General features: G+C 42.4%; 1 long non-coding RNA gene across 8 annotated transcripts in view; it reads right to left on the bottom strand.

Moving 5' to 3' along the window:
* Positions 1–5,062: 5,062 nt before the first annotated feature.
* Positions 5,063–27,797, bottom strand: part of LOC125697399 (uncharacterized) — a 65,629-nt gene continuing 42,894 nt past the window's right edge. For 5 of the 8 annotated variants that reach the window (XR_007378774.1, XR_007378769.1, XR_007378770.1 and 2 more), the window contains 7 exons: positions 24,591–24,705; positions 21,943–22,018; positions 19,601–19,665; positions 10,249–10,307; positions 9,906–10,146; positions 6,981–9,235; positions 5,063–6,191 (listed from right to left, as the gene is read on the bottom strand). This is a non-coding gene — a long non-coding RNA (uncharacterized LOC125697399). The remainder of the gene's footprint in view (positions 6,192–6,980; positions 9,236–9,905; positions 10,147–10,248; positions 10,308–19,600; positions 19,666–21,942; positions 22,019–24,590; positions 24,706–27,797) is intronic. The other 3 variants (XR_007378775.1, XR_007378772.1, XR_007378776.1) reach the window with 3 other exon arrangements.

The following is a 27,797-nucleotide window of genomic DNA, read 5'->3' on the forward strand; positions in this document are numbered from 1 at the left end:
CTATGACTGGGTGACCAGTCTGGTAGATGAGGGAAGGGCTGTTGATGTAGTCTTCCTAGACTTCAGCAAAGCCTTTGTCGTGGTCCCTCACAGGCTTCTTCTGGGGAAACTGGCTGCCCGTGGTCTGAACAGATATACTGATTGCTGAACTGCTTCCTGTCATCTTTGAGAGGTCTTGGAGGACAAGGGAGGTGCCTGAAGACTGGAGGATAGCCAATGTCACTCCGGTCTTCAAAAAGTGGGTGGGGGGGAGGGTGGGGGCGACGGGAGGGGGGGGGGGGGGACACTGGAAGGGGGGGGTGGGGGAGACTAGAGGGGGGGGTGGGGGAGACCAGAGCAAGGGGGGGGGGGGGGGGGGGGGGGGGGGGTGGACGAGTAGAGGAAGGGGGGGGGTGGGGGAGACTGGGGCGGGGGTGGGAGAGACTAGGGAGAGGGTGGGGGAGACTAGAGGGGGGGGGTGGGGGAGACTAAAGGGGGGGGTGGGGCAGACTAGAGGGGGGGCGTGGGGCAGACTAGAGGGGGGGGGGGCAGACTTGGGGGGGGGGGGGGGGAGACTAGGGGGAGACCAGAGGGAGGTGGGGGAGGGGGAGACTAGAGAGAGGGGGGGGTGGGGGAGACTAGAGGGGGGGGGCGGGGAAGACTAGAGGGGGGGGTGGGGGAGGAGACTAGAGGGAGGGGGGGGGTGGGGGAGGAGACTGGGGGGGGGGGGCGGGGGAGATAGAGGGGGGGTGGGGGAGACCGGGGTGGGGGGGGGTCTGGGAGACCAGAGGGGGGGGGGGGTGGGGGAGACCGGAGGGAGGGGGTCGGAGACCGGAGGGAGGAGGGGGATACAAGAGGGAAGGGGGGGGGACACTAGAGGGAGGGGGGGGTGGGCGAGACAAGAGGGAGGGGGGGGGGGGGTGGGCGAGACGGGGGGGGGGTGGGGGAGACTAGAGGGAGAGGGGGGGAGGGTGAGACTAGAGGGAGAGGGGGGGAGGGTGAGACTAGAGGGAGAGGGGGGGAGGGTGAGACTAGAGGGAGAGGGGGGGAGGGTGAGACTAGAGGGGGGGGGGGTGGGGGAGACTAGAGGGGGGAGGTGGGGGAGACTGGGGGGGGGGGGGGATAGTGGGGGGGGGGGGGGAGGGGAGGGGGGACTAGAGGGAGGTGGGGGAGGGGGGGAGACTAGAGAGGGGGGGGGTGGGGGAGACCAGAGGAGAGGGGGGGGAGACCAGAGGGAGGGGGGGGTGGGGGAGACCAGAGGGGGGGTTGGGGGAGATTAGAGGGTGGGGGGTCGGGGAGAATAGGGGGGGGAGGGGGAGACTAGAGGGAAGGGGGGGTGGGTGGGGGAGACTGGAGGGGGGGGGTGGGGGAGACTAGAGGGGGGGGGTGGGGGAGACTAGAGGGATGGGGGAGACTAGAGGGATGGGGGGGTGGGGGAGACTGGGGGGGGGTGGGGTGGGGGAGACTAGAGAGAGGGGGGGGAGACTAGAGGGGGGGTGGGGGGTGGGGGAGACCAGAGGAGGGGGGGGGGTGGGAGAGACCGGAGGGGGGGGGGGGTGGGGGGGGGGGAGGTGACCAGAGGAAGGGGGGGGGGGTGGGGGGGGGGAGGTGACCAGAGGAAGGGGGGGGGGTGGGGGGGGGGAGGAGACCAGAGGTAGGGGGGGGGGAGACCAGAGAGAGAGTAGAGGAAAGGGGGGGGGTGAGAGAGAGTAGAGGAAGGGGGGGGGTGGGGGAGCGTAGAGGGGGGGGGGCTGGGGGAGACTAGAGGGGGGGGTGGGGGAGGAGACTAGAGGGGGGGGAGTGGGGGAGGAGACTAGAGGGAGGGGGGGCGGGGGAGACTAGGGGGGGGGGGGCGGGCGAGATTTGAGGGAGGGCGGGTGAGACTAGAGGGGGGGGGGGGGGGGGGGGTCTGGGAGACCAGAGGGGGGGGGGTGGGGGAGACCGGAGGGAGGGGGTGGGAGACCGGAGGGAGGGGGGGGAGACACTAGAGGGAGGGGGGGGTGGGCGAGACTAGAGGGAGGGGGGGGCAGACTAGAGGGGGGGGGTGGGGGAGACTAGAGGGAGAGGGGGGGGGTGGGGGAGACTAGGGGGGGGTGGGGGAGAATGGGGGGGGAGGGGGAGACTAGAGGGTGGGGGGGAGGGTGGGGGCGACGGGTGGGGGGGAGGGTGGGGGCGACGGGAGGGGGGGGTGGGGGACACTGGAAGGGGGGGGTGGGGGAGACTAGAGGAGGGGTGGTGGGGGAGACTAGGGAGGGGGGGGTGGGGGAGACCACAGGAGAGGGGGGGGGTGGGGGGGTGGGGGAGACCGGGGGGGGTGGGGGGTGGGGGAGACCGGGGGGGGGGGGGGGGGAGACCAGAGGAAGGTGGGGGGGGGAGACCAGAGGGGGGGTTGGGGGAGACTAGAGGGAGAGGGGGGGGGTTGGGGGAGACTAGAGGGAGAGGGGGGGGGTGGGGGAGACTAGAGGGAGAGGGGGGGGGTGGGGGAGACTAGAGGGAGAGGGGGGGGGGTGGGGGAGACTAGAGGGAGAGGGGGGGGGGTGGGGGAGACGAGGGGGGGGGGGTGGGGGAGACTAGGGGGGGGTGGGGGAGACTAGGGGGGGGGTGGGGGAGACTAGAGGGTGGGGGGGAGGGTGGGGGCGACGGGAGGGGGGGGGGGGGACACTGGAAGGGGGGGGTGGGGGAGACTAGAGGGGGGGTGGTGGGGGGACTAGGGAGGGGGGGGGCGACCAGAGCAAGGGGGGGGGGGTGGGAGAGTAGAGGAAGGGGGGGGGGGTGGGAGAGTAGAGGAAGGGGGGGGGGGGTGGGAGAGTAGAGGAAGGGGGGGGGGTGGGGGAGAGTAGAGGAAGGGGGGGGGGTGGGGGAGAGTAGAGGGGGGGGGTGGGGGAGACTAGAGGGGGGGGGTGGGTGGGACTAGAGGGAGGAGGGGGGGGGGGGTGGGGGAGACCAGAGGGAAGGGAGGAGGGGGGGGGGGGTGGGGGAGACCAGAGGGAACGGGGGGGAGACTGGGGCAGGGGTGGGGGAGAATAGGGGGGGGGAGGGGGAGACTAGGGGGAGGAGGGGGAGACTAGAGGGATGGGGGGGTGGGGGAGACTGGGGGGGGGTGGGGTGGGGGAGACTAGCGGGGGGGGGTGGGGGGGGGGGTGGGAGGAGACCAGAGGAAGGGGAGGGGAGACCAGAGGATGGGGGGGAGGGTGAGAGAGAGTAGAGGAAAGGGGGGGGGCGGGGGAGACTAGAGGGGGGGGAGGGGCGGGGGAGACTAGAGGGGGGGGTGGGGGAGGAGACTAGAGGGAGGGTTGGCAGGGGAGACTAGGGGGGGGAGTGTCTGGGAGACCGGAGGGAGGGGGGGGAGACAAGAGGGAAGGGGGGGGACACTAGAGGGAGGGGGGGGTGGGGGAGACTAGGGAGGGGGGTGTGGGGGAGACTAGAGGGGGGGGAGACTAGAAGACTAGTCTCTAGAGACTAGTCGGGGACACTAAAGGGTGGGGGGGGACGGGGAGACTATTACAAGGGGGTGTGGTGGGGGAGGCTAGTAGAGGGGGGGATGGGGGAGGCTGGTAGAGGGTTGGGGGTGGGCAGTAGAAGGGGGTGGGGGATGCCAGTAGAAGGGGGGGTGGGGGAGGCTAGTAGACAGGGGGGTGGGGAGGTTAGTAGAGGGTGGGGGGGGGTGGTGACTGGAAGGGGGGGGGTGGTAGACTAGCAGGAGGGGGGGGGGGTGGGGGACAGTTGCGGGGGGGGGGGGGGGGGGGGGAACCGTAGGAGGGGGGGGTGGTGGGTTGGGGGACGGTAACCAGTGGGGGCGGTGGGACGAGAGAGATAGAGGTGGCGTACAATCAACAAATACACAGTCTGTAGAGTGGTATGTTAGGTTGTTATTTTTCAGGTCTAGCAGGATTATCACGGTGCAAAGAGAAAATAAAAAATAAATGAAAATGCTCTCCTATGTCCAAGAGTTGCAGAAAAACTCCAAAGAGAGTGATCTCCAGCAAGAGATCCTTCCTCAGTGGCAGTCAGCCCTTAAATGGAGTCTAGGAGAGGTGGACCACGGCCACCCCGCCGATCACACAGGTGAAATGCCTTCACCTGTGCTCCTGCAGCTGACAGTTCTTGCCTCAGGTGATCAAAGTTTCAGGTTGTGACTAATAGTTCCCATGTGCTCCAGCCCTTTGTGACATGAGCTAATGATCAAGTTAACTACAGGAAGAACCTTAACTAATACAGAGATCTGATGCTTATACATGCTTTGCAATGCATGTTAATACAATTTAAGATGAGTGATGATTGGTGTATGGTGGAATTCCATGCTCTTTCATGGGCCAGTGCACAGGGGTGCTACTTGAGGCAACCCAGTTTTGCACTGCAGATTCATACTATGCTCCATCAGTTCCATGTAGACCATCACCATGCGTCACACATGATCTGACAGCAACACTGGGAAGTTTTGATGGCATTTCTTTCCTTCTGGTGATCCCTACAGGCTCAAAAACCATAGGGGAGGGGAAAAAGGGAATGGGGGGGGGGGGTGAAGGGAAGGGAGAGAATATGAAGGGGAACAAGAGAGGGCACACAAAAACGTCATCTTCTCTTTGTGCTTTGAAGTATGAAAACTCAGCGTGCCAGATTTTGTCATGAAAACCTGTGCTCTTTCTTCACCATTTTTTTTTTAAATAATTGATAATCCTTCCAAGATCTGAACACCGCTTTTTTGTAGCAACAGAAAATAAAGCCTCCAATGGAGATCCACAGATAGTTAAAACAAGCAAACAAACCCTTCCATGTTGCTTTTACTCCTCTTTTTAGCAGAAATGTCTTTTCTGAAGAGTGCTTGTCAAAATATTCAAGACATTTTGAAAGCATTGTGGACGAGGAGTCAATATAGCTAGGAGCAGTGACTAGGAAGAGCGCATGCTAATTTCTTTTCATGGAAACCTTATGCATTTTCCTTACCTTATTATATGAAAATATTTGCATTGTTAGAGCCTTGGGACTGGCATTTGCATCTGTGTAATCCTCTGACCACTGAGAGTGGTGACCAGAAATCAGCTCTTGACTGCAAGATCAAATATTCAATGAGGAGTTCGGCACCACATAAGTGAGCCATAAGACTATAAGCTGTAGTTTCCTTTTTGGCTAAACATTATTAATACCAGTAATCCACAAACTCAGCATCATTTAAAACTGATAATAGCGGGATGCTGTTAGTTTGAACTCATGTAGACCCTTGGCCCTTAGGAACTCTGTAAAAAGAGATTTCCAACTCTAGAAATTTCTGTCTGTTTTTTTGGTTGTTTGAAAACTCTTCTTTCAGATGGAATACCAAAATAAGGATTTCTCTTGCATTTCTTCCTGAAAAGAAATACTCCTAGATGTCAGCAGTACTGGAAACTTTTAAATCAAGTACACACACAAAGTAAGCAGTTTCAGCCTTGGCACCGAGTGCTGGCAGAGACACTCAGCTGTGTTTTGAAAGGGCCACCTCCAGGAGCAAAATACAGGTTCAACAACACAGTTTGTATAATATTTTCCAGTATTTGCTGTATGTGTTGGTGATTCTTCGTACTTTTAAGATCTGTTCCATCAAGCAATAGAAGGAAATAGAGAATATAGTGGTGTTTTTTTTGGTAGTACGTTTGAATCTAGATTTCCTTGGGCAGGGCTGGTTTGGGTCTTTTACATAAAGCTATAATGGTTAAAGCAAGGTATTTTATCAATCCTATCACTGAAACATTTTCCAGAAAATGCTCTAAAAGGCTCGAATAAACAAGATTTTGGGTAGATTAACAACAGTTTTAAGTGTTCATTAGGAGAATTATAATAAAATAAAATAATAAATGTATGAATAAACTATAATACAGCTTAAAGTTACAATAATTTGGATGCAGTAATAAAGCCTAATTCACAATAGTACTGAGCAATGAGAAGTAAAGCTGTTAACTGCAATAACTGGCAGAAACATATTAAGGTCTACAGGAGATCCTCAACAGCAACAGGGTGCATGTACACAAAGGCACGTCCACAGGAGGTTGCACCTTGCAATGGGGCGCATCTACACAAGCGCGTGCCTAGTCTGCAAGCAATGGGGCACATCCACATCCACTTATTCTTAGTGATTCTTCTTTTTTTCCTTGTCCTTTGATTTCTTCTGAATTCCTCATTGAAGCTGAAGTAGAATTTCTTACAGCATTCTTCCTCTTTCCTTAGTTTTCCATTGCTTGCTTTGTTAAAATAACCAGTTTTCAGTGCATTCATAATACCTGATATCTGTGATGCTTACATTTTAGTCATTCAATATGAAGTGCAATTTGTATTGAATCAACAACATTTTAGTGTGTTCTTTTTTGCCCCCTCTCACCAGAAATACTTCATTTTTCTAGCTTTTCTTTTGCTTTCGATGTTCTTAATCTTTGTGGGTGGTTTTTTTTTTTTGTTTTTTTTTTTGTTTTTTTTTTAAATTTTTTTTTTTTAAAAAAAAAACAAAAAAAACTCTTATGGTAGTCATCCTGAAAACTAAATTTCTTTTTCATTCATCCGTTATATACATCAAAGATATAAAGCTACTTTTTAAAGTTACTAACTTCTTTTACATATTGTATTCTTGTACTACTTCTGCTGCTGAACTACAATTACCCCCTTCTCATTACACTGTTCTGATTCAAGCTTATTTTGAATACATTTAGCTCTAGCTAAGTAACTAAGAGGATCCTCATTTCTTACTTAAAAAGTGATACAATGTACATCCCTTGATCATATATCAAGGAGTTGTTTTTAATCTTTTGCTATTTTCACCATCCGTTATTTTTTGATCTAGATTATACCTTGTAGTTCGTGTTTTCATTTATTAAATAAAATCAAGTCATCATTTCTTTGAGCAATACTTTTAGAAACTATTTGCTTTATCTGACTTTAAGGCAGAGAAGGAAATGAATTAAACTGCTTCTATCCAGTTTAACTATCTCACTTGAAAAGCAATAGTCATAGACCAGTAACAAGAAAAGAATACTTACCTTATTCCAAATGAATTTCCATTGAAAACTTCCCAGAGACAAAGATCTCCAAAAATAGATACTGCCCTCCTCGCTGCTGGCCCTTAAATGAGGGAGAGGTTTACCCAGGGTGCATCTGTCCTGTTGTGCAGATGAATTGCCTGCACCTGTGCTCCTAGGGCTAGCAGGTGAATTGCCTGCACCTGTGCTCCTAGGGCTAGTCACACCTCTTCCCCAGGTGCTCAATCACAAGTGCAGGCTGTGACCTAACAGTTCCCATACAAACTTTCATATGGATTTTGATGGGTTGCTCGTGGTGATTTTATCAATGATTTTTTTCATTTCAATGAAGGTTTTAGTATTATAGTGGCAGAGGGAAATTAGACCTCTGTTCTTGATACAGTTGTGAAAAAAACTGTTATTTTTTAAAAAAAAAAAAAAACATTGGATCTTCTGACTCATTTCATTACTGTTGAGACTATCTAAGGACAAATTCAGGAAAAACAGAACAAAATAGAAAAGTCAGGATAACATTGGCTTTGGAAAAAGAAAAAAAATGAACAGGATTTCAACAACTCTTTTATAGATGAAAATAAATCCTGTGCTTTGTTCAGATTTTCCTCTTCTGAACCATGATTTTCTGACATTGTATCTATAATGTTGTCAGCTAGAACTATATCTACGTATATAAATACCCAAGGTTATTTTTAGATCTACCTTTAAAAAATGTATTAAAACATTAATTAACTTGCTAATATTTCAAATCACTCTCACATCTTTTGTTCCTATTTGTTAAAAATTACTTTTCTGTAATTTATCCCTTGAGGAAAAGATAGATAGACACTAGCAGACTTCAGGCTATGATTCCTTTGAAATCCTTTCTTTCAATGCTAATATATAGAAATCTATTAAGAGCTGTAAGATCAAATCTCACTTGCTGACTACCAGTGAAGCTGGTGAGGATGCAAGTAAAGGTGCTTTTTGGGTAGTTTCACCCTGATTACTCTGTGAACTTTGATAATTATATATTATTACTTTGCTGAGACTGATGTCTGGCTTCCACGTTTGTTTTTCTGCTCTGTGCTTCATCAGAGGGACTTTCAATGGCAAAACAAAGAGATCTAGGCCTTGAAGGGATCAGGTGTGAAGACATCTGCCTCATCTTTCACACTGCACCATTCAGTTCAGGTTGTTTTGATTTTGGCCTAAATCAAGAGCCTACTTATCATAACATTACCTGGCTACCATCTCTTGATAATCTATTTCTCTATTACTGAAATCTCTGCAGCGCAACATTTGACCATCACCGGAAAATATCCCATTGTATTCAGCATTTTCCTTTAGATCCTGCCATGTGGTCATTTCAAAGTACCTTGGGTGGTAAGGAGAAATCCAGCGCTTACTTTGCAAATCCTCAGACAGAAGACACTGTGGTTTGTGCATGATGTCTAGTAAGCCACATCATTCTCTAAGGCACTTACTTTCTCAAATAGAAACATTACTCCTTTCTTCCTGAGGAGCTGCCTGGTTTTCAGTATGGAAAAATACAGAACAAAAAAGACTCCGGGATTTAAAAAAGTCACAACTGCCTCTCTGTATTAATCATGTGAAAGAATTTTCTCATAGCTGACCCAGCTGTTACTGCTTGTGTCTTACTTGAGTGCTAGGCAGACAGGCAAGGCTTAAAATCTCGTCATTTCTCTGTTTTGGAGGGTTGCATTCTACAAGTGCCAAAACATCCTTTGTCTCCCTGTGTCTCACAGAAGTTGGGACAGGCACCTAAGATGCAAGAGCTGAGTATGGGATGTCCTCCGCAGCATGTTCCCAACTGTACCGAGGGGGAGAAGGGGCTGGAACATGGAGCTCATCTGTGCATTGCAGGGGCCGCTGGAAAACTTCAGTACCCAGGAAAACTGGATGCAGGGCATATGAGGAGAATTAAGTGCTTGGCTTATGTCTCTTGGCTGCAAGCTTACCTGCATATGCCGAGAGCCCGAGAACTTGCCATATAAACATTTAGTTCCTTCTAACTTAGCAGATAATACGGAGGTCTTGAATTTACATTGTCCTGCTGTTTCACCCTTTTTATATTCCTTCTGGATGAACTTTGATTTTGTATCAGCATTTTTTAAAGCCCCGATTACAGACAAGTGGAAATAAGAAACTCACTCCTTGAATGGTTCACAGCTGGGATAATTTGCTGAGATATGCAAAAGTTGGGAGGAGGCAGAAGATGGTAGGCTTGAATCTGAAGACTTCCCAACTTAGGTGCTGTCCTGCAAATATCAGATCTGGGATCAAAATTAAATATAAATGCTCCATTTTACTTTCTTGAATATCAGTAGTTTGTTATGAAAATCCAGTAGCTGAGGCTCAAAATTAATTTAATTACCCTAACCTTAATAGGGTAGCTTCAAATATTCATCTACAATATCCAGGGACCACCTAAATTAAGTTGATTGAAAATGGTTCACAGATTGCAAATGTACATCAATCTTTTCTGTCCATCCTCGATTCTGAGAGGAGTTCATGTATAGAGAGTGCTTTTTCACTTCTAGCCGATCCATACGTTGTAACAACTGCAGTCAATACACTGATAGCACGTGCCATTTGTAAACACATGAGGATGACAAACAACTTAAAATTTTTCCTCAGGAGATGTACAAGCTCTCCTGGTTGATACATCACTAATGTGCTCCTAATTCAGCAGGCCTGGTTCATTTTTGCACACATTACGTTGCATTCCTGTCATCAATAATAGTGATCAGAATTTTAACAATGGAAAAGCAGAATATGTGAAGGCACACCTCCTTCAAATCCATCAGTGATGAGGCTTAGTCAGTTTTGGGAGGAGCATAAGACCCCTAGAATACACCCTATCCCATAAGACTGAACCTTCAAGTTTTCCAAACTAATTCAATATCTACTCTGAACAAGCTCACTCACCTTGCTCACCTCTAGCGCAGGAGAACCACAGCTGATTCCCTGTGGCATAACTTAAGATTATTCTTTGTTCTTCTCCGTTATATTGTTATTCCTCCTACAGCAATAGCAGGAACTTCATCTCTTTCTATGTAATTTCTCCACAGTGCTGGATGAAGAATCCAAATGGAGTCACAAGATCAGACTTTTCATTCTTTCCCATTTGTTTCTCAGAGTTCTTAGGTCACAGTTTTCCTTTTGTGCCCTGAAAAGAAAGCGTGATGCACAGGGGTATCCTTCCAGGGAATCATTTAGATAGACATTATAAAGAGGAATTTAAAAGGAAATGTCAGTGAGGCTCACTTACGTATTGTAGTTTTCCTGGTACAATATCCATAATATTTGTATTGGATCTGCATAGAGTTGCTGTTAAAGAAAAGCACAGAAACTGCATATCCCACCATCCACAGAAATATATAATAGCAGTTCTCTAAAGCACTTTAGGATATGTTCACTTAGATGTATTGCATCAGATACTCTTACCATGGCGAGAACTAGTAAACAAATTTCAGATCAATGTAATGCTATTTATTATACATTTTCTCAATTTTTGACAAAAATAAATGGGTCAATAATGCACTCATTAAAGTTTCAATGAATTCAATATTCAGAATTTAAGAAAATGTTTACAAATTGCCAAAAATTACATTCAGATAACAATTATACATATTAAAAATAGCTATGTAGTTCAGATAATGGACTACTGCTCTGGTTTGGTTCTGGTTTCTGATAAGTAATCAAGAGAGTCTATGTAATTAGTTTTTATATCAATCTTTTATGAAGATAGAAATTTTCTTCATCCCTGATATAATCCTAACTGCTGTTCACAGAAGTGATAGAAGCTGCAAGAACACCCAGCTATAGTGTGGGTGTATTTATGTAATCATATATATTCCTGTTCATAGATAGATTAAAAAACAAATAAATTCAAAGCAGCCATCTAATTCATAAATCCTGTCAGACAAAAAGGTTTTGTGGGACATACAGAGATTGCAGTACAAAAAAAACCAAAAGAAATGTAAAAGTCTACTAGCTTTAAAACCAGATGTGATAGGCCCCTATGAAGTCATTTCCTACTGCTATCCTGCTGCCTGGCTGCACAGGTTGTGTTGTTGGTCTCTGGAACAGATGGTCTTCTCTTATAAACTCCACAGTTACTGGACAACAGAGGTATTTAATTTTGAAGCCCTCTTAAAAAAAAAAAATAAAAAAATCCTGTTTTAGATTTGCTTCTTGATGAAGATTCATATAATTTTGTTGCAGAGTAATATTTGTGCAAAGCGTAAATCCCTACTATTTTATTTCTGGAATGATTCAAAGGCTTTGTTGCCAACTTTTACTGTGTTGTATTGGTCCGCCTGCCAGCTTCAAGTGCTTTGTTTTATTTTCTGTCTGGTGACTGCTACACTCCACCCATCTCCACATGCAACTGAAACGAAAGCAACAAGCCTTGACTGCAAAGAAGAGCTCCACAGAAGAGCTCCAATAATTTATATTTCTCTGCATATCTTTTTCTTGAGTAAAAAAAGAAGTATTGTTTCAATGAACATGTTGAGAACTTCTAGATAAATATGAACAGTTGCATGAACCATCTCGCTGACTCCAGCTGGTCTCAGTATGATACAATCTACCAGAAAAGTGACAGAACACACAGCTCTTTCACATCTGTCTTTATGTAGCACACAGTTTTGTCTGGTAGAATGAATCACAAGTATATATAAGTAATTCTAAATATTTTCTGGCAGTATAAGATAGGACTGGAGAGCATCAACGATTTTCTGGACATGTTTATCTCAATCATACAACCATAAGCAGACGCATATTCCCATGGTAATACAATGCTCTCGTGTCAGAAAATCTAGCTTTCAAATTTAGACCTGTCTTAATGAAAGGTTAATTCACTCTTTATAAACTTTCTTTGTAGGTAACAGTCCTTCTTCATTGTATAAAAGCACATTGGTCTAGCACACTGGATGCTGAAAGCAAAGTTTTATTGTGTAGGCTGATCCTGACTCTTTGTTCACAACTGCTTGAAGGAGTTATGTTTTCACTCTGAGACAGTCTTTGTTGAGCACTTAATGGCACATAAATTCCCGGACTCACCATGCAGGAAAATGGCTTGCGCAAAGGGTTTTCTCTTTCTCTGCCATATATTTCAACAAATTCAGCATTCTGATTGTTTTTCTGCCTGATTTACTGTCCCTCTTGCACAGGAGAAGAGGCCAAGGAAAGCTACCTTTCTTGCATAATTTTTATTGCATTCTGAACTAACCTCTTAGCATCTTCCTGGATTTAATTTCTGACTGAGATGAAGCATAGCCATATGAGGATACAGGTCCAAACACAAATTACTGCAACTGAAACTGACCCCATAGCCAAAGCAAAAACTCAAGTTTCATATTCTCCACAGTTACCACCTTCCACACCCTGCTCTCCTGCAAGTATTTTTCTCAGCGAGGCTGTGAATGCAAGAGTTGTACATTGTTTTGTGGTTTCTTCCCTGAAAGAGATGGAATGACTCCATCACATTCCTTTTTCCACTCTGTCACCCATTTACAAACTTTGTAGGAAATATAAATCAGAGAATTTGTATTATCTAAATCAAGATTCTCATTCTTTAGCAGGATCTGTCTGTGCATATAATCTGTGAGAAATTGTACTCCAGCATGCAAACTGTTCATCCTATTTTTTGTAAGAGAAACTCAGGGAATAGACAAGCCTGCTTCTTGTTTTTATGGTGGTTTTAGTATGCTCTTTTGCATCACTGATTCTCTCTTCTTTTCTCCACAGGGGAGGAATTCCAGTTGTAGACAGGTGACCTTTGCATTACTATTAATTAACACTTCGACATGGAAGTTAGCACTGCATGCAGAGAACCAGCTACTTGAGCTGTGTGACAGGCAAGCCAGCTACTAACAACTCTGTCCAAACATGGATGCTTCCTTCCTACAGCTTTTGCGAAGCTGAGCAGATGTGCATATACTTCAGTCTTGGAGACAAAAGGATATTCCAGAAAATGTTAATGAGAAAGTAAAGTATATTGCCAGAACATGTCATCTTTAACACAGGCCACACATAATTATTTTCTTAGAGTAAGATACAGAGAATGCCAGGGGTCTTGAAAAGTTTTTAACAGAAGGAAGCAAATGGGTTAAAAGCTCTCCTAGGATGTCTAATTACAGGGAAGTTCAGATTTTTACTTCTCCAAGAACCCAAAAAAATAACTTTCTCTGAATTTAAAAAAAATTTTCTCTGTAAACCTACAAATTTATCTCTTAACATTAGAAAATTCAGAGATGTGTATGACTGCTTTATCAAATTTCTTAGGGTTGTAAGCAGCTCATAAGTCAGACTCTAGAGGGATGAGCTTAGACATGATCTCAAGGCTATAGCCTGAACATAACTGCTTATTTTTCAGTGTGGCTGTTCCTTGAACCTTCAGCTTGATCACATAACATGGATTTATAACCTGTTCAAACCAGCATTTTCAATATTGTGCAGTGGAGGGCCATAGATCTGTCTTTTCTTGATTGATCAAATTAGCTTTCTGATAAATAGTAGCAATTAGGCTGCCACTAATCTAAAGTAATATTCAGGGAAAAAAAAAGAGCTATCTACTGAAAAAGCATGTTATCCTTTATCTCATAACAATTAATGAAAAAATACTTATGTTGAATATCACTCTTCTGGCAGTAAAACCTTGTATGTAAGGATAAAAAGTTTTCTGGTGTATAAACAGTACTAGGTAAGAAACGTTTTCAAAAAGAAACATCACATGCTTTAGACACTAACTTTTTACCATGTTCAATGTCCCTGTTTCATGGAGAGATGACTGAAAGAGCACCTTAGACTGGTAGGATCTGCTGGCATCTAATGGCTGTGTAAGATTTCCTCTCTGTGTTAGGGAGTGCTTGGAGCTCCCTCACGTCTTCTTGTGGCAATTCATTTTCCTCCAACCTTCCCTATCCTGGTGCTTATCAGAGGCTTTTCTTGAAGAGATTTGGCTTTTCTGGTTCTAGGGGCTTGACAACACTCATCAAATCCATATTTAATATTGAATATCTGCACCTGAGGACCAAGCAGGACTATCATGTTGCTGATTCAGCCTTGAATCTGTTGGCTCTGGAGTGGCTGTAAGGGCTTCTTAAGGAGACACTTCCTAGGCTATATTGATACTGAGACAGAATCCCTGTACCACAGGATGTCTTTCACTCCACGACGGCAACTTTCTTCTGAAATGAACATTCCATCTGTTCTCCTGCAGCGCTCCTACAACTCACTGTGTTCCAGTCTTGAGTCTGAATGTTGGAAAAATAAATCTCTTAATCAAATTTAATGTGCAATTTTAAACTTTGCCTGCAAGAAATCCTTTTACTGAATTTAGACAACAGCATAGTGTCACTTTTCTTATAGAACAAATGTTGCTGACTGACAGTGGAAAAAGGAATGTGATAGAGTCATTCCATCTCTTTCAGGGAAGAAACATATATTTTTTTCTTCCTTTCCTTCTTTCCTTTTTCCTTTCCTTCAGTATTTGTGCTTTTTTTTTTTTTTTTTTTTTTTGAGATAAATTATCTTTTTTTTTCAGTATCAGTTATTAGGCAGCATGGATGGAAACATAACTCATACATAACTCATTTCATTTTTTTTCTTCAATACTAAAAGAATCAGGAAACATTGGCTTCTTACAGTTTATTTGGAAGATGCCATGTGCAGGGAGTTCAATTTATGGAACTTATCTAATTTTGCTTTTATTTTATGACGATCACAAACATGAAATACGGGTTGTTTCTTGTTCTTTAAATTAGAAAAAAAAACCAAAAAGCAGCTTTCTAATGATAATTTGAAGTGTTTCTTAAAGCTCCATGTAGTTATGTCAAGAAAGTAGTCTCTCATCAAATAAACATCAAAAGCAGTAGAAGCAAGTTCATCTGAGCTTCTGTCCAGTAAATAACTGAAGGAGTTGGGATCAAAGTTATCTCAGGCTAAGCAGAGATATTAGGCAACAGAGGTAATATCTCTGCTTTTGTTTTTTGTTTGGTTGTTTGGTTTTAAATCCTCCTCAGTCAAATGTTTTTGGACTGAGACTGCATTTTAAAGAAATGTCACCACTGTATCCATAAGGAGAGGTGAAATCAAGTAGTATGACTTACGGCTTGTCTGAGATATGAGTGGTACATAAAAAGAACAAGCAACAATATAACATATAAAAAATGACTTGATGTTGAGAATCAAGAGATTTTAAAACCTTTTTTTTTAAAAAAGAAAGTGTGAAATAAAGGAAAAAAAAACTTGATAAGACTGCAGTTTCATGGCAGTAAATTTACAGGATGTATCAAATCTGCTGCACCTCCATCGTGAATAAAGGCCAAGGTGGAGGCTGCAGCACAGCTGGGGCCAGGACTACAGCAGAGTACTGACAGCAGGAGACACAAATGTCTCAAAGGGCAGGGACAGCTAGCAGTCTGTTGTGAAGGTGCGCTCCAGGCATGCGTCCTCTGGTGGACGTCTCAAAAAGCTGGCTGCTGCTGCCATTATATAATTATGTGCATCGTATTTCTGTGCAAACATAGAACAAAACCACAGCTCAAATCTTGCTGAAGATCCATGGCCAGGATATTCCTGTCTAATAATAAACCCACTGCTAATTTAGAAAAGCATTTCTCGTATATCTCTTCATATAAATCCCACCTCTGAGTTGATAGCCTAGCAGCCACATGCCCAGCAAATTCCCATCATATTAACTAAAGGATGTTGGTGGTCTCCAAACACCAAACGCAGTAGCTCAAGCAAAGCAGCTGAAACTGTGCTTCTTACATGGACCTGGAAATATATAATGCTATATAAGTAAGTAATTAGGCTAACTTAAACCAGCTTTTGGTCTTTGCTAATGAAAATCTGCAGATAAGATCCTGTTTTTTTTTTTTTCCACCATTTTCCAAATGCTTCTGCATCCAGTGTCTTAGAAATGAAAACCTGTCTGGAGAGCTCCACTTCTGCTGGCACTTGTGTGCCTATCCCAGAGACTGCTCAGCATAGCAGGAGGCTAAATTCCTGCAGGGGCATTCCAGAGCAGCCCAGCTCCCATCGGGTTCATGTGAGCCTCCTGCATGGGCCACCAGCGCCGCAGTCAGCAGGCACCACACACTAAGCTCAGGCACAGGCACTGGCTGTCCGTGGCTTGGCTCTTCCACCTGACTGGAAGTGCTGCTGTCACAGCTCAAGTCGCTGTTTCCCTTCTAAAGTAATTTTTGCACAACCAGAGCCTTGGGTTTCCATTTTTACAGCAGGAATAGTCACATACTTGAGGGCTGAATAAAGACTAATCAGATTTGTCATATTTTCATTCTTCTGCTAGGCCAGGTTGGAGATGAGCCTCCAAGCAAAACAATCGGCAGCCTCGGAGATTTTGGACTTGGCACTGACTGAGCTCTCCTCCATAAGCGTCCCTTTTGCCAGCGTGTCTGAGCTGAAAATAGCAAACCAGGACATCACAGCTGAGGAAAATGAGAGCAGGTTAGGAAGTACTAATTACTGCCATTCACTTTCAAACAGCTGCCATACCTGAGAGAACAGAATAGTGAGGTTTGGTTAGAGCAGGGTAAGCGCTTCAGGGCTTTTCCTCCCTCTGCATGCAGTGGGGCTCTCAGGAGGACAGCACGGCACAGGGCAGGCTGTGTGAGTGCCCACCCCTCATGTTGTGCCCCTTATGTCAAGAGGATGTCTGTGCAATTTGATGAGTGAGCTTTAAAGGCACTGCAGGTGTCTCCCCATGTTCCAGACGGTGGCCATTGGCAGGTCTCTGAGTTGAACCCGCTTTCATCCAAGTGTCAGTGTCACATCTGAAGAAAGAGTGACAGGGAGGACAGCTGACTTATGAGTAACGTAGGAAGGAACCACCTCTGTCAGGGAAGCAGGGCCTCCCTCTCTGCAGCAATGTGCCAGTGCTCAACTCCTGAGGTAATGTTTCAGCAAGCCAAAATAAGCCTTTTTAATGAGGTCCAGGGTGCATTGTGCCTCTTGCCAGCTCCTCATTAGTGAACTGACTGCACTACAAATAGGCAAAGCCCATCAGCTCCATACAGTTATCAGTCGCTGCTGGGCCTGCTGCTGATTTACAGAGATGAGCTGTTCGGGGTTAAACAGACACATATGGGAACTTGTAGGGAACTTCCTTGAAGTAAGCCCTAAAGTAAGCTACATCTTCCTTGGAGAGAGTTTAAAAATAAAACCGTATGAAGAAGCAGGCAGAAATAAGGTCTGGAAGCAGAGAGCCAGATCTGCTTTTATTTTGCTGTATCTCACTGTGAACATCTGCTAAACAAAAAAGGAGGAAGAAGTAACTACTAAAAGCGATGCTACTATTTCAAGGGTAATGAACATGAAGATTATTCCAAAATTAACATCAATGATTTTTATTTTTATTTTGAATTATCTTTCCATCTCTTCTGTTTTTCCAGTTGTGGCAAAATGTTTTGATAGTGGAATGAGCAGAAGCCACGCCTGCCACTGCTCTCTCAGGAGTATTTAAGTATCATATTTTTGCATGTATGAGATCAGAGTAGGTCCTTAATGTGGGTAGTGATTCCAGCAAGGACAAGGCTTTGAAAAAATGGGTTGTTTTCAGTGAAAGTATGATCATTTATGTGACCAGAAGAAAAATATGTAGAACTGTGTGGTCAGTGAACTCCAGGAGAGATGTGATACAGGGCTCGTGGAAGAGTCCACCACTTGTAAACTATAGTTGAAGGTTATCAACTCAGACAGCTTGTTCTTGATTCAACAGCTTTTTGTTGTGTCTTTAGTTTGGAAATGAAGCTACAGTTCACAAAAGAAGTCTCTTGGGAAAGAGAGACTGGCTTGTAGTCCAGGAAAAAAAAAAATTAATTCAGTGGCAGGTGGGGCAGCATTGTGGTTTAACCTGGCAAGCAACTGAACACTACACAGCCCTTTCCTCACATTTCCACCACCATCCATTGTGGGATGGATGGGAAAAAGAGGGTAGAACACGTGATGCACAAAGCAATTGCTCATCACCTGCCAACCAATGCCCAGCCAGTCCCTGAGCAGTGGCCAACTCCCCTCAGTTTTACAGTTTCCCCACACGGTGTGGTACAGTATGGAATACCCCTTTGGTCAGTATAGGTCAGCCATCCTGGTTCTGTCTCTCCAACTCCTGGTGCCCTGTCTGCATCCCTTGCTGGCAGGACAGTATTAGAAGATGAGAGGGCTCTGTACAGCCCAATTCAGCAGCAACTGAAACACTACTGTGTTATCAACTCTGTTTTTCTCCTAAAGCCAAAACATAGCATCATACCTAATGTTATGAAGAAAAACAGCTCCAGCTGAAGCCAGGACAGGCAGAGAAGACTAGGCAGGCTCAGAGTTTCCTGTACTGAAGTTTGATTCCCCTCCTTTTACCCTTCTAGGAAAAAGCTCAATGTATATCAGTCTCACAATGTTATAAATTAATTGCTAGCCACTTGTAGCTTTGTTACATGCCTGCTTCTATTGCCTCAAGATTTGGCTTGAGTTTTTCTCATAATCAATAAGGGTGAAGGAAAACATTTTAAGAGGTTGGCAGAAATGTAATAAGAATTTGCCAGGAAGTTGAGTACTGCATTTCCATAGAAATGCATGAACTGAGATAATTTTCTACATAGGAGGAAATAAGCCTTATGCTTTATGGGTTTAAAAAATAATTTCCTGTATCTCCTGAATATTCTGTGTAAAGAAGGGGTCAAGAAAGCTAAAATTATTCAAATTGATACATGCAATTTCACTTATAAATATCTGAATTTAAGCCTTTCATTGGTTGTTAAGTGGTATCCCTGTCCTTTGAGGCTTTGCACAGCCTCATTGTCCCATTTTTTTGCTTTTTTTCTTCTGATTATAATGGTGCAGTATATACTACATATCTGCAAGTCTAGAGTGGAAGAAAGCAATGATGCAGGAGCAGATGTACACAGGTAGGTTAGCCACCTGGCTTAGATGTGCGCAGAGATTGCTGCAGAATACAGACTGAAACCAAACCTGCCCCTCTGTCATGTAAATGACGTCACTGCAAAAAGTAGGGGATGTGGCAGGGCAGTTACAGAGCCTTTATCAAAGAAAGGTACACGGAAATTCTACTTTTGTTTTTCCTCTGCTAAGCAGCATACCAGGTTTGATATTGTGCCACTTCCTTCAGTATTCTGGATGGATATTCCTTGTGTGAGTGCATATATTTCAACTTTGGATGGGACTTGAATGTGGTAATTTTCATTCCTGTAGTCTTAGTTCATTAGCCAATCATAGTTTTGTCCCTATATTACACTTTATAATCTTTACTGGAAAATATATGCACGTTTTATTTCAGATTGGGGCATGAATTTTATACAATCCTTACAGTATACAGTTCTAATTTGTTTTTTTTTCTTTTTTCCAATTTTTTTCCATATGTTTTGCTAATGATCCTTTTAAGATGTGTTTTCAATCAAATTCGCGAATTCTCTGAGCTTATATATTGGCAACTCTCACTTTATTGATTAATTTTCTTGAGGTCTTTGTCTGCTGAAACATGATTACCTTAATTTCCAGTCTGTCTTTATTTATCTAGAATTTAAATTAAGAAAGACTCATAAATGCAGTAAAGCATGTGTGTCAAAATCTGTACTTACCATATAGAAGAAGCAGCTGAATACATTCTTCATCTTCAATGGGATATTAGCAGGAGCAGATGGCTCTGCAAAAGACACAGGAGCTGAGATTTTTATAGGAAAATGAGTGGATAACATTTCTTTGGCATTAAATACACACAGAAAAAAAATAACCTTATTTTTTCACCTTGTTGACAGACAAAGAAATCTAAAACTTTTGCTCCTTGGGCTATAGCAAAACATGTCTTAAGTGAGGATTTTCAGAACACAAATATAGAAGTGTTTTAAATGCGGAATAATAATTGTTTTTTCAGCCCATTAAAGAGTTAAATTTCTAATTAATATCTTTGCAGTGCTTTCTAAAGTCTTAAAGATTAAAAGAATTGCTGGCATCACTTATTTATTGGAAATTGAGATATACGAGATGTATTATCTAAGCCAATGTTATATCAATTTAACTTGCATAGTCATTGATAAAAATGTCTAGGAAGTACAGACCTCTAGCTTAAGAAACAAAGCCTGTCTATATGCAGATAAATGCTGCATGGAGTACTTTTTTTTTTCTCAGATGACTAATACTAGGCATAAAAATTATTTACTATTTTACAAAATTAATCATAATACATGTTTTCTGCCAGACAAATGGACTCAATGTGTCAAGTGACTTATGCCAAAATCATGTCAGCTGCTAATTTGTACATTTGCAAAAGCACGAAGTGAACAGAGAGACAAGGTTTGAGGTTTCTGAATTAATTGAGAAGTGAGACAGATGTAAACGGAGGCTCTAAAATCAGACTGTTTTTATTGAAAATGCTGTTTACTCTCCCTGGTATTTGCTTACAGCTGCTGGATGCTGGCAAAGGACATTAGCCTTGTCCTTGCATCAACTTTCAAGCAGTATGCTGAGCCTTACCAGTGTCCTCCATCCAGTGGGTACAGATTTCCAAACCCATTGCAAAGGATCTGGGAAATTGCCTTTCTTGACCAGTAAGGGCCAGTTACGTTTCCAGGAAACATTATTCCACATAAACTTATTTACCTTACTAAAAAGTGTAGAAGTCAAAGGAATAATTTTACATGGTAATATGTTCAGCCATCTGCATGAAGTATTTACAAATAGATCTGACATTATGCACAACAAATCTGATGTTTATGGCTCTGATGATCTGCTGTGGCAGATACTAAAATACAAAAGAAAAGTCTTTATAAGTGAGATTTCCAAAGAGCCAAGCCGATAGAAAAGTCAACTGAAATTTAGCTAAAGGCATCTGAACAAAGTGTATAACAAGGTACAGAGGAGTGAGATATGACATCTGTGGAATTCTTTTTAACAGAAGGAGGCCTACTCTGTGTGTCTTTAGAAAGACTTTTTTTTTCCGACTCCATAGCTCACGTCCTATCACCTTGCTATTTCTAACAACATACCTGAAACACTGGGACGCTCATTTTGATAGAGACCTCTGATTATTACTGTAGTCATGTGACTGCTGGGATTTGGTACCAGCGCTACAATTAACTTTCTGTAAGCCTCAATAGACAATTTCAATGTATTTGAGCCTAAGCAATAAACAATTTCAATGTATTTGAGCCTAAGTTCAGCAGTTTATAAACTGGTAAATATGATATTTCTTGGCATCACAGGCTGATTTTTGCTTTTTTTTTTTTGTGCAAAATATGATACATAAATATTTTAATATTCATACTAAAGACATAAGGAATTTAGGATGATGGGGTGATTGTAGAACAAGTAAGCATGAACCTAATCTCATTCCTTTCTGCAGGAAACTCTCATTGCCCAGCTTGCAAATGACAATCTCTGCCTGCTCTGTTACTTATCATTCCATCAGTAACCTTTCTAGTCCATACAGTAAAGAGAACATAACAACATCAGTTTCAGAGTCAGCTTTAACTTTTTTACTTACACATGAATCTTCTACCATTTTACATAAAAACTCACAATCAATTTCTGTCAAGTCTTTTCCCTTCTTACTCATCTGTTATGAGTATGCTGACCTGCTTCAACATCTATTTTCTCTGCATTGTTGAGTACACCGAAATCAGAAACCTGTGCCTCAGCTTTTACAAAAATATTCTGTTGTAAACCGTTCCTGTTTTGGCATTACCACATAGTATTGCTGTTCTGAAAGTTATAAAAAAGTTAATTATTTATGACAATACAGGTATCAAGCAGAAATGTTGACTACTTCATTGTCTGCTCATGCATACAATGATAATATGTAACACAAAGACACTTTGCACAACAGTTATGCTCTACTAATTTCTGCTCAGCACTGCAAAAAGAGCAGAGGGTAAATCCTTTACCTCAGGATTTACCTGAAAATCCTGAGCAATGGATTACTTACTATAGATTTCATGTTGTGGTGCACTCAGACATACTGTCTTGAAAGCTTTAGAGAGGTTCTCTATCTTCTAGAAATCCTGAAATAGACATAATCGTAGATTTTGAAAATTTATAAACTTTTTGTTTGCTCCAAAGCAGCCAGGAAATTGTTTGTTGCATTCCAGGGTTACTGAGCTGTGCTAGGAGACAGAAATTCAGGCTGAAGAAAATGACACAAATACAGTTAAAGCAATGGGTTTGAACCTAATTAGTTCTGGGGACTCAATGCCAGATTAAATGAATCATGAGTTTAATGACTTGGAGTACTGGGGTGATGGGGAATCCATCATTCTGAGAAAAGTGCAGTGGGAACAGATTGTAAACAAGCCAAGATGAAACTAGAATTAAATACTTTGAGGATTCACTACAACATTGATGCCTGAGACAAAGAGAGAGTCCAGAAAACTACAATTTGACGATTTCTGTACAGATTATGGATGTCCAATATCTGCTACAATTTCTAATCCATGATGGAGAAAACATCTTAAAGAAGGGGGCTTGGGATCATGAATATTATTGAATCCGGAGGTCAATAGAAAAAGCTGCAGGCTTAAAGAAAACTGGATGGAACAGGGCTATGTAGCTCACAAAAGGGATGCAACAATTAAAGTGAGGACAGCACACTGACACAGAAGACACATCCTGGTCTCTGAGCAGTTCAAACAAATAGTTATTTGAAAGGCTTCCCCAGCAAAAGTATTAAAATTTACTGCAGGAATTGCCAAGGACTATAAGACACAACTGAAGAAACACTTTTCTTTCTTACTCGACTTTCCTGGTTTACCTGTTTCCTCTCTTTAATGATTATCAGGTTATTCTTCAAGAGATTACCTATCCATTAAAACGCTTTGCAGAGTCTTGGTTTTTGTTAAAAAATGTGATTCAGAATTATTGTTTGTCTCATCACTCTGTCAATCTAAACCATCTTAGAATGATGCTAAAGTATGTCAATCAGCTCTTTTTTCATTTTTCGGAAACTTTATAAGCTTAGAGTATTCATGGCCACAAATGAATTAGGCTGAGAAGAACACTAAAATGACTAAAAGATTTGGAAAACTTCTTACAGAGACCAAAACGAGAAAGAAACAACTGCCAGAATAAGATTATGCTCTGTGTATCTTAGTCTCATAAAAACCTAAACTTCCTATGGTATTCCAGACTCAACATACTCCTCAGAGATGCTTGCTATGCTAGATCCTGCATCAGGGTGTATCTACTGTACAGTGGATGTATCTACTGTAATACCCTCTTCAGAAAGCTGCTACTGCCCCACTACATCTTTACTTTGAGACTTAATTCTTTTATTTTTAAAATGTTGTTTAGGCAATCAAGTAGAGGAAAACGAATGCTTAGCTACTTAAATTTATTGGCTGTATTTCTTTTTAAAGCAGTTGTCAAGACACTTATTTTTCCTTTGTACTACTTTGTTGGTCTAAATATTTGGCACACAAACTGAATTTTAACAGCTTTTTGTATTGATGCCTCAAAAGGCAGCAAAGCATATTATCGTGGATAAAACATGTTTTTATTAAACTTTGGGTCTAATACACACTTCTCATGTTACTCATATATAGCAACACAGCATATTTTTGCAGTATTTGAAGTATATTTGGAAGTGCATGAGAAGTCATATTTGGTGAACATTGTCCGTGTGAATAGGAATTGCAAGGAATAATGCTGGTGAAGATGTGGTAGGGTAAGCTGAGACTGCAGAGGAGCAGCAGTACCTTGAAGGGGCTCTGACTGATGCAGGTACTATGCAATGTCTTACAATTATCTTTTTGCTCCATTCAGTCAACATGTTGTCACATAGAAAGAGCAGGAAAATATTGTGGTTCTGTTTTCTTTATAGGGAAGATGTTTCTCATTTATTTCCAAGCATATCAGATATGGCACACTGTTTCTCTCAGAGCACCATCTGCTATACTGCCTTGGAGCTACTATGACTCACATACTGCAGAGAATGTGCTGATATTTTAGCACTACAGCAGAAATGTATATACTATTACATTCGTCAGCAATACTATATCCATGCATGAAAGGCTATGCATGGAAAGCTACTCATCATTATTAGATGTGCATCCTCTATGCCTAGCAGTCCGTTAGGAGAAGGGGAATTGGCATCTGAACTCAAATTTAAGGGGTATGTCACATCCAAAATGGGGAGGTGAGGAAAAAGCAAAACTAAACCTTGCCAGATAGTGAATATTCTTTCAGTCTGTAAACTAGCCCCACTCATTTTTACATATAATCAATTGAGTAGCACTTTTTAGAAATGTGAAAACGTTGTTTTATTTTTATCATGAGGCTGAAATAATCCATGTTTCCTGCAGACTTTGTTTCCTTAATTTCACCATGGCTCAATACATCAGTGGAAAATTTCTCCCTCCTGGGCACCTTTCAGGAGGAGCATGTCTCCCCTCTCTCATTTTTTCCAGTCTATTTAAAGTGCTGAGAGACTGAGCACTTCGTATTGTACAGCCACTGCTTTCTAATATCAATTGGAGCCCTTTGACCTTAAGAATACTTTCAAATATGGCATTTCTCTGTAATGGAAGCAATAGCTGACCTTCTTGCTAGAGAGGAAATTCCCAGAAGACGTCTACTTACTTTAATATTAGAGTCTTGTAGTAAGCTTAACCATCTGAGGAATACTCAAAAGAACCAACAATGGAGCTTATCTCATCATTCCTTAGTTAAATAGTTCCCACTTTTAAAGCTGAACCTGAGAAAAAAAAAAATTTAGTACTGAAGTTTAACTTGTCTCAAACACATTTTTGTATGCCTACAGCAGGCCTCTTCTGTTCCATTTCTAAAAAAAGTATATGAAAATATTAGTTTTTTAAATTGAAAATTTATGAATTTATGAGTGATAGGACCAGAGGGAATGGCCTCAAGTTGCACCAGGGGAGATTCTGGTGGAGTCACTGCCCCTGAAGGTGTTCAAGAAACATTTAGATGTTATGTTGAGGGATGAGGGGAAATATTCATGATAGGTGAGTGATTGGACTGGATGACCTTGGGAGGTCCTTTTGAATCTTGGTGATTCTGTGATTCTATGAATTTAAAAAAATATATTAGATGGCTAAAGTTGTAAATTCATTATCTCTCCTTTATTAGATCTCAGGGAAATAAATCACTGACAGGGTAAGAAACAACAGATGTCCTCTATGCTATGTATCTCATGTACTTTGCTATGAAATTACATGCAAACTCTGTTTCCTCACTTTACATCAGACTGAAGCAGCCCTGGCTTGTTACGTTCATAGCACTGATATATGAGATGTCCCACAGGAGCTGCATTTTCAGATTTCGGGAGGGCTGTTTCACAAGAACACTGGAAATATTCTGTAACTTAAAAACATTACTTTGAGACCAATGAGTTATTCTGTATGAAACAGAGTCCAGTTGAGAAACAAAACCAAAATATGAGCCATTAAAGAAACATATGATTTGCAAAAATTTATCTTATGACTTTGTTAATACCATTTGCAAGCCAGTGATATTGCAATGCTAAAGGATGCTCAATTTTTCACGATTAGTTATCCAGAAAACTTCACACATTACTCAGTGCTTACAATATGTGCCCTCCTTTAGCATATGCAGCTGATTTTCTTTCTGCGACAGCATCTTGTGAAATCAATTAGCAATAAGCCACTTTCCCAGAGTGATTTCTTGAGCAAGCAGAGGATGGTTTTCCTAATGTTAACCTTCTGCTTCTGGGGGTAGAATCATGGAGTTACATCAGTGGCAGACAGCCTGCTGCATAATCCTGCTCTTACCAAAAAGGACTAGCTCAAGTTTTCCTGTTAAACTCAGACCTTGCCCATCATATGCATCTCATCTTAAGAAAAGCTTGGGAAGATTAGGATTTCCAGACTAATTGGACCAGACCAAGCATATCTCAGAGTTAAACAAGCTCAGACTGTTAACAGCAACCTGTAATTCAGCAAAGACTAAGCAACTGTTGAAGTGCAAGTTAGCTAATGAAATAAATAGAAGTTCATCTTCTTCTAATCACTGAGAAGCCTGCCTAGTAATTGTTTCTCCTCAGAGGAAACAGTTTGGTGGGCAAATCTGGCTCTATAGAGCCACATAGACCTAAGGGGGTGGGAAGCTGAGGGAGACATTGTAATAAGATACTGCTAGTTATAATGTTTTATTTATTTGAGGCATTAGAAGACATTTCAAAAAGGCTAAAACTCCAACAATTAGAAGAAAGATGATAATAGCTTTTTTTCTTTTTTTCTTCTTTTTTTTTCTTTTTTTTTTTTCTTGATGTTGTTTCTTAACAAGCAAGATAAAAGTATTGTAAAGATACAGAGGAAAAATCAGGGAAGGTGGAGGACCATAACAAGAGAACTGGAAAATAGAAGTCAGCACGATGAAGAAAAACAGTATTTATGAAACAGAGATCTGACAGTCATTTATGTTTGTGCTGTCTGAGATAATTCCAGCTGATAAACCAAGGAAAATTCTTTAGCTGAATGATGCAAAACTTTGTTTCAAACTACTTCACTTTTCAGAATTCCTATGTATGTCACCCATTTTTCTCATAATGCTGGTTTTAATCTAACTGCATGCAGTTTAATATTTGACTTCTGGCCCTTTTGTAAGTCTTCTTTATTCTAAGGGCAGACTGCCCTCAAGAACTGACTCCATGGAGCACTTAATGTTAACATCATAAAACTAAGTGAGCTCTAGAGCAGAACACAGATAAGGTACATCACAACACAATCTGCCTTCCCAGAAAAAAAAGCCATTTGCAGTCAAAGAAATCCATGCAATATGTTTTCAAAACTAGGTTAAATGTGCTTTATGCATTTGTAAAAAAAGGCTGTCAGAATAATTTAAATGGAGTATATATGATGATTTTTAACACGTAAATAAGATTAGGTAAGTAGACATTCTGACGAAAAACTCTAAAACCTTCTAAGTTGAAGCTTACACAATGCTGACTTGTGCCAGTTTGAAATCTGATGTGTTTTGCTAGGCAGATATTTCTTTGATAGATATCAAAAGCCATTTTTGACACCTTATTTAAAAGAGAAGATTTCACTCTACAGGATGATTTTATATTAAGTGGAAAATGGCTTAAAGTGCCACCTTTGACTTTTCTATTTAAGCAATGATTTCAGCAGATGTTTGAAATCTTGGCATAATTCCTGTGACTCTGTAACCCAAAGGCAGCTCAGGAATCATGCCACAATTTAATATTCTTTAAAGCCAATATAAGTTCTTCCACTGACTTCAATAGATTTGGGATTACAACCAAATTTTCGTTCTAATGTGCACTGCACTCTTTCCTCATTTGCTTCAGATTCATGCATGAATATTTTTTTCCAATACCAATCTCTGAACTCAAACTGTAGAGGTTCTTTGTTTTTTGTTTTTTTTCCTCATAGCTCACTTCTCCCAGTCAGGTATTTCCAGCTCTTCTTGACTTATTGTCAGTATTTTCTGAGATGTGTTCAGACACTGTTATAAAGTCCACTGACCTTCTCAGAAAATGCTAAACTCAGCAAATGTTTTCCTACAGGTGATGTAAATAGGGCAGTATGCACTCAGTGTTGGATGTACCCAGTCTTTAAAAAAAAGAAGCTTGGACTTCCATGGTCATTAAATTTTATGTGTGGAAAATCATGGGACTGAACTCCTCTGTCTTTTGTGAATTTTCCAACTGTAAAATTACTATATAGTAGACTAGGTATAATAAATTGTATCCTGTAAAACTATAATATCAGGTTATGACACCGTAACAGAAATTATCATCTCATATATGTTACTGTGATACTGCCCCATTCTCAGTGTTGTGAG

This window comes from Lagopus muta, chromosome 9 (genome assembly GCF_023343835.1).
Source record: "Lagopus muta isolate bLagMut1 chromosome 9, bLagMut1 primary, whole genome shotgun sequence".
In the NCBI taxonomy this organism is placed as follows: Eukaryota; Metazoa; Chordata; class Aves; order Galliformes; family Phasianidae; genus Lagopus; species Lagopus muta.